Here is an 8,097-nt window from a genome sequence, read left to right on the forward strand (position 1 = left end):
TGCATAAGTTAACAGCCTTAAAAGTTTCCTCGACTCAAATCTGTCCACTTCAATCAACAAAAATCTGTCCCTTCCATTTGTCTCTTCAAAGAGCATTCAAGCACCTTCAGGGCTTTTGCTATTTAGTCATCTTAGCTCTCTTTCAGAATGCATGTTTCCATTTGTCTTTGCCCTTTCTGGAAGGAGTTCCTATGCCTGCAAAATTCAGGATCACAAATAAGGAGTAGTCTACAAGACAGTTAACACTTTATCACAAGCATAAAAGGACAGAACATCATTCAGTGAACATCAACAAATCATGAAGAGGGCATGTTTAAAATAACATAACAATCTACTACGCTATCATATACTATTCCAAGGAGGCAAAATCAGCTTGATGAAGTCATGAAAATCCAACAAGATCTTTGACTAGAGGCAAGGAATCAAAAATCCAACAACAAAAAACGCAATGATAAGGTTCAAACTTCGTTAGCCTTTGACCATCTAACCATAACTTTATAAAGATGTAAAATATAAAGTTATATAAATCTAATAAACATCGAACCATGAACATAGGTATAAGAACATAGTAACTACATGTTTAAGTATAAAAATCAAACATGTTGCATGAACATAAATAAGTAAAGAGATTCTATTTGATAGCGAGCAAACTTTTCAGTGACCATGAACAGATTATGAAAAAAGTATTTTCATAACATAACAATGGGAAAACATAAATATACTTATCATATGATAAAGGGCCACCTGACGACGCCATGATAACCTAGCTTATCTATTCTTTGTGCATATTACCTCATTGATTCCCACTAGAGTTGAAGTCCTTCCATAGATGATCAGTCATGGTAGAAGATGATGCTTCTCCACTTATTCTATAGTTACTTAGAAAAATGTCAAACATTATCGCAAAGAAATTTTCTAGAGCATCAAGGTATATATGCACACACAATGAAAGAGTGTCAAATGTACTTGGCATGGCAGGTAAGGTTGGATGGTCTTGCATCTCCCTTTAGTCTTGGGTTATCGCCATGGTTGGGGATTGTTGCATTGCTGTAAAATTAAACATACCACATGTTAAAGAATAGTGATGATTAAATACTTAAATCTAAAACCATGACTTTATTCAACAAATGAAACTAACCTGGAACCATAGACACGACATTATTTAATCGATGACGTCCTCGCTTATTGAGGTATTGAAACTCAAATGGCTCATATTCTGATGGATCAACATTTAAATCAATTTCCAAACAATTGTTTTTTCTGCTGCTTCTTCTTTTCTTTGTAGGGCTAAGGAAACCCAATCCATGTGTGAAGTCAAAATCAGTAAGGTACAAAGTATTGGCTTCATCCAACATTTTTTTAAGCATACCAATCAACTGGATTGTCTTTGCCAAAGTAGTAGGAGGGTTATCTAAAATGAGATGTGTATAGCTAAACAACTCCTCCCTTGCCAAATGAAGTGCATCGGCATCTGCATCAACAACATTTGTGGCCATAAGAGTAGCATTGATTTATGCATCATGGTTTTTAGGCTCTATATTGATCTCAAGTGAATCATTGCATATGTTATCCTCTGCATGCTGATGAAGCAATGGATTTGAATTATCCAAGTGGAAATACAACCAATTAACCTTTATGGCATGCTTGCAAATGTTTCCACGGATAGACCATGGACATTCACACGTTATAAAATCGTTACGATACCAGGTGGCAAGGTATTTTTTACCTCGATCTGTTTGACTTCTCACCCAATAAGCACGGGTTATGTTCTCATGAGGACAACAATCAGTATCCATAATTTTTCTTGCTCATTCCACTGATGATTCTAGCTACTTTTCTCTCTTGTAATTGTTTAGAAATCCTTCTTCTTTTAAGATTTCCTTGAACCGATAACAAGGTTCAACTGTTGTTAGTAACATATGCAATAACCAATCCATCCTCCGGGCACATTTTTTTCCTAAATGTTGTTTTTAAGTAACAATGGTATGATTCAATAGCATTATTGGTCTTCTGATTTGTATGAGGAAACTCCCGACAACTTTTAACCCACATACCTAATTGCAAATAGAACAATGTCAGTCTCACTATATCACCTTTTAAAAGAAAAAAATGCATATAATACGAAAAATAATGTTTACTTACGAATCTTATCTCCAATGACCCAATTCTTGTTGAAATAGTCGAAGAACTTCTCTTCATCCGCAAACTTGATAAAAAAATTGATTGATTGCATCTTCTGCTTCATAATTGAGAGTGTGTTTCATGATGAAACCTAACTCACTGAACATCTCCTTCGCTTTTATGGCACTAGTGGCCAACAGATTGACATTTTTCAACCAAGCCCTCCGTACATGCCAAACGCATAAGATCACATCACAACCTATGATCCTCTTGCCATATTCAATGCATTTTAGTGTGGTATTTTTAGAAAAAATGCAAGTTTGGTTATATCATGACAATGTTAAAGTTGCCTCAAGGCATTGATTTCAGCCAGTGCATCATCAACCATGAAAGCATTGACTTTCCAATCAGGACGGGTTTGGAAACACTTGCGCATGAACTGCTCCAGCCATATTGCAATATCATCTGATGTGTTTTGTGATGCCACAACCCATGCAACAGGCACCCCGCTTTGTTGTTCATCAAATGCCACGAGTGTATACAATTGATACTGTCATTTTCAACATTACATAAATTCAAATACAAGTTATTAATTATTCTGAATGTATACAACTTAAATAAATATATTCAATAAATCATTGGCATCTGACTTACCCCGTATTTATTGGTGTTAAATGTTGAATCCATGGCTATTAAGTTATTATGTGATAGCTTGATCATTGTATCCAACATCCACTTTGTTTGAATCCCTATTATAAAATGGACCTCCACACCATTGGGCTTCTAGTAAAAGAAAAAATCTTCCTGATGCTTTTGATACCAAAGGTTTACACTCATTTCATCATTTTTGTGAAGTTGATAATTTCTCTTCGCCAACTTATTATAGATATTTACAATATCTTTCCTGCATAAGAAGAAATCTCTATCTCGAGCTGCCACATCGATGTCAACATGTTTTTTAATGTGGGTTCTATACACTACATCAATAGGCACTCCCAAAAAGAAACAACTCTCTACATATGAAACAATATCCCTTGAAAGCTTTGGCCTATGCAAGGCCCTGGTCTCACCTAAAGTGTCACATTGACCATGACAAACCCAACCTTCCCCATCTTCATGTTCATACATATTGAAAGTTAATATTGCTCTATCAAGAATTTCATGCATAACTTTCATAATAAAGTGGCATTGGCAACCCCTCTTATGCACAAATGAAGTCCTTCGTTTAGCTGAAAGATTTCCTTTTTTGTCCTCTGGGCCAAATGAACAATGATAACTACACCAAAAATTTAAATTGTTAGTACATACAAAGAAAGATAACCTTGGTTTCAAAAGATCTAAACAATATATATTTTAAATACTCACATATCATATTGCAGTGCAGCGGTAGCTCTTTCTTTTGGTTTTTTTTTTGTTTTTGTTTTTCGTATAAATTTACATGGAGCAATAGGATTTTCTTCCTCTCCTTTGATAAAGTCAGCAACTCGTCATAATGGGATTACAGCAACTCGATCAATACTATTGTTTTTTCTATTTATTTCCGTCCAAACCAGGTCTTTACTAGAGAACGTCATTTTGCCTTTGAGGTCTTGCACCTCAAGATCCATGATATATTGCCATTTGCTTTGCTTGCCCATTTTGAACTAATCTGGTCAAACAATATGCAAGGACATCAAAACCGAAATTTCAATCTTAGCAAGTTATCCAACATATATATATAAATATAAAACCTCTTTTATGCTTTTTTTGATGTCTAAAATATCAATCACTCAATAATGACAAAAATAAATAGCACAAAAGGATGCAAAAAATTTGGGATGCAAGCATTTCCTTTAAGATGTTGCTTCTTGCCTCATTCGCTTTGAACAAGGCATTCCTTAAAGGAAAGATTCCTTTGACAACATCAACAGATGCAATCCAATGAATGTTGGCCATGTTTTTTTAGGGTGACCATTTGTTAAGCAGGAGTAGACTTGAATGAAAGGGTTTTCTACAATGTATGTTTACATCACAACTCTACTAGTAGTCTATCCTCAAAGATTCTCGATGCTGTCATAATATATGTGAAATTTATAGTAGGAAATCATTACACTCACATTCCACTACCCGTGGCAAAAGAGATGTGTTAGAACAAAGAAAAGGCAATGAAATCTACAATACCAACACAAACACCAAGAGCACTAGTGAAAGTGATTCGGTCCGGCCTCATCCCTACCCTCAACATTCGGACAAAATAACCAAGTGCCTTCTCCCCATCCCCAGTGTTTGCATATCCTGCAATGATTGAATTCCAAGAAACCAAGACCTTCTCAGGCAAATTCAAAGGGGGGAAGAAAAGTTACCAACTCCTGGAAGCAAGAAAGCAAATTGCTTGAATTTGAAACGAAAACCTGTCCTTCCAAATCTGAAAAATCTTCTTGAATTACTTCAAGATTCTCCCTAGAATATCCTCCATACAACTGTTCTTTAGGGATAGCATGAGTAATGCTACATGCTTCATCTTCTCCACATACCACAATATGAATTTCCTCTTCTTCAATGCTTTCCTTTGTAAAAATTGCATTATCACGAGGAAATAAGGACACATCCCCTGCCTCTCTAGCTACAGAGAGAACATGAAAATAAGTCCTTTATATCACAGGTTAGCTTAGTCAAAACTTCATCCAAGGAGATTGTTTCATGTATATAATTATGTAATGATCACAAGTCATTTCAGTGCAATTTTGGAGTGAACTTCACTTGTGTTTGCGGTGTTGGTTTGTTTGTTTGCACAAGTGAGCTCCTGCAACCCTCTACTTGACAATGTGGGGTCCGAGAGGCCTAGTGCAAAGTATAAGGCAAGTTCATTTTTATTTTTTGAAAAGGTTTATTATATCACTTTTGCTTGCCATCCTTTATAGTTAGCATATCTTGCAGAAATATTGGTAAGTGTGGATTCCATGATTAATCTACTTACAGGTACTACCAAAGTACTAACGGGACAGAAATAGTCCGGATCTTTATCGAATGTTGAACATATTTGCTGATATATTTCATGTTCTTTTATGCAGTATTTGGCTTTTTCACTCTTACCACACACTTATCCCACCAGATATTGATGTGTGGGTATTTTATAGTGCATTGACTATACATGGCTCACCCTAGAATAACATCGAGGTCTTCCTATCCATTTCAGTGATGGCTCTTATGTGTTGAAGAACATCCTTTTGAGTCCCTTATCTTGGTCTAGATTTGTGATTCTGGTTTCTCAATTGATGTCTAGTGCCATTGGTGTGTCCTCCATCCATCTTTGGCCTTCCTTGGTTGTATATCTGGCTATAACATGTGCTTTGGCCAACCCACTTGGATCCCTCCCTTTCTGATTAGGATCTGCCTTGGGCCTCATGCACTTGTTAGGGTATTAGTTGAGGAACCTCCTTTGAGTCCCCCAAACGTCCCTAATCCATTAGAGCATACTGTTTGAGGCACACACTTAATTAGATTTCCTATAACTTAGTGGTCTAGGCATGCACTCCAAATTGTAGATTGTCTGAAGACTACCACACCTATTTCCAGTGTCCACACTTTCCTGCATTACAAAGAGTGGGCTTTTTGGAAATTACCTATGGTTAGGCCCATTTGACTATGTACATTCGGTCAAAATCTATCATTTGACTCTTTTCAAAAAGCCGCCTATCCAACGGTCTCTATTCTCACTCTTGGAAATACCAAAATTGTCGATTTGAACACTCTGCAATGATCTCATGATCTCCTTCCTCTCTTGGGCTTGCTGGTGTTTGTTGTCTCTATGAACCCTCCACCTATTTGGAGGTTTCTCTAGTTGTTCTCTTTCTCTCCTTTTAGCTTAACCCTCCATTTGCTGCTTAGGTTAGCTTGATTGAGTTGTTGACATGGTCCCTTATTCACATCTAGTCATCCAATCTCTCCTACTTAAAGCGAGTTCAATGCAAATCTTTGGATGAGGAGATAACCTTCACAACTGAGGGCATACGGGTCATGCATACTTTCATTTTCCTAATTCAACTTTAGTTGTGTAATTTGCTTGTTGCTATTGTTCATTTCATTAGGAGATAGCATATCTAAACTTGTTTTCAAAATGTGAGAAGTGCTATACAAGTACATAGAGTAGGGTCTAGACTCTAACCCTCTTTGCTACTTCTTGTTTGACTCTTTTCCTTTAAGCCCTTGTAGCTTGTGATAGACTTACAGTATATGAGGGTTAGAGGAATTCCGAAATATTCCCGAAAATATAATTGAGTTAAATTACTGAAACGACTAGTTAAATTTTGAGTTAAATTGTTTTGGAGGCGTTCACATGAATATGTACATGATGCTTTCTCTTTCTTTTCACTTGGCTTATATTCGTCCTCTCGGCCCTTAGTTCTGCTTCTCTGCCAACAGCAGGGATCGGCTTTTGAATTAATGTGATCAAACTATTGTCAGGCTTTTCTGACATGACATGAAATTTAATTTATGATTTTTCTTAAAAGTGGGGGGTTTGTCTCTTTACAAAGCAAGGGCGTATATGGTTACAACAAATTCTCGGATTTCTGAAAGTAGTTAATCATGAAAGTAATACTACTAAATTTTTTCCGCAAGGTTTACTGATCTTGAACATCATTTTGGAGATGTGGCTAAAGTAATATTCCTCTGTTCTGTACTAAAAGATTAACCGATTTCTCCCTGGTCTGAGTTTTGCTAAAAAGGCCTGTGCATTGCTCAGGAAATTCTCTGTTCTAAATATCGTTTTCTTCAACTTTCAGCTCTTACTATACCAGATAGGTGATGTCAAATCCTTGTTAACATTTTAGATGGGACAATTTATTTTTATACTGATCAATTTGTAAAATTGTCATTAGCATACATATCTGCATTTTACCACTGAGCAAACTGCCTCTCATTTCAAGCATGCATGCAGTAGACTAGTGGGATACTTCATGGAAACCAGGTTCGGGTGAGATGGAAGTTCTTTCTTCTAGAACCATATTTGTTTGCTGTGCATTCTTAGTAAACATTAACAGCCAATCAAGGGGCTGTGAGCTAATGATTGGCTACTTGCATTTCCATCTTATCCATTGAATTTTACATTATTCCCATTTAATGAATAAGATGGAAATGCAGTAAGCTAACGATTTGTTGCTCACTGTCTAATGGTAAGAGTTTGCCATGCATTATTGCCTTTACATCTTTTTTCAAAGATGATGATTATCTTGACCGAATTTTATACCTCTTACGAGATGAAAAATTAATTTTTAAAATTTAGGTGCTTTTGGGAACATATGGTTCTTTTCAGGCCATGATCCTATTTGTTTGCTGTGCATTATTGCATTTACATTTTTCCAAATGTAATGATTATCTAGATAGAGTTCTACAAGTCCCAAGATATGAAGAAATCGTTTCGAAATTTATGTTTATTTTTAATTTTTTTTTATCCTTATGGTTCTTTTTAGGCGATGGCCCATCACGGGCTTGATATTAGTGAATATCCTTTTTATTTTTATTAAGGAAAAAATGTGCAGGATTTTTAACTTCGGAGAGATTTTCCTTAAACAAAAATGACATTTCTGTGCTTGATATTGCATTAAATTCTATGGCTAGTTTCTGGTAAATGATTTGTAATTGGCTTAGTGCATTTTTGAGTTTTGATGTCAAAAATTGATAAGTAAACTTTCAAAACTCTTGGGACATTCTACTAAAATCATAACAATTGTGAGCTGGAACTATATTTCCTTGGGGCTTTGAGCACAATTTCATTTCGAAGTCACTGTGGAAAGGGTGTTGTCAATAACTTTTTAGTAAAATAAGGTCGAAGTTCTGGCAGTGTTGATGACTTCGCCATATCATTCTAGTCTTCATAGACTTTTCTTGTTGTTTCAATTTTGTGCCACACCCTTTTGCACAAGTCCAATGCCTCCTTAATGTGTGTAAAGTATGTGTTCCATTTTGTATTTTACAAGAATTTTTTTTATATAAAGT

Source organism: Pinus tabuliformis, chromosome 3_1, assembly GCF_031772625.1.
Source record: "Pinus tabuliformis cultivar Carrire ecotype Pingquan chromosome 3_1, CPIR1, whole genome shotgun sequence".
Lineage (NCBI taxonomy): Eukaryota > Viridiplantae > Streptophyta > Pinopsida > Pinales > Pinaceae > Pinus > Pinus tabuliformis.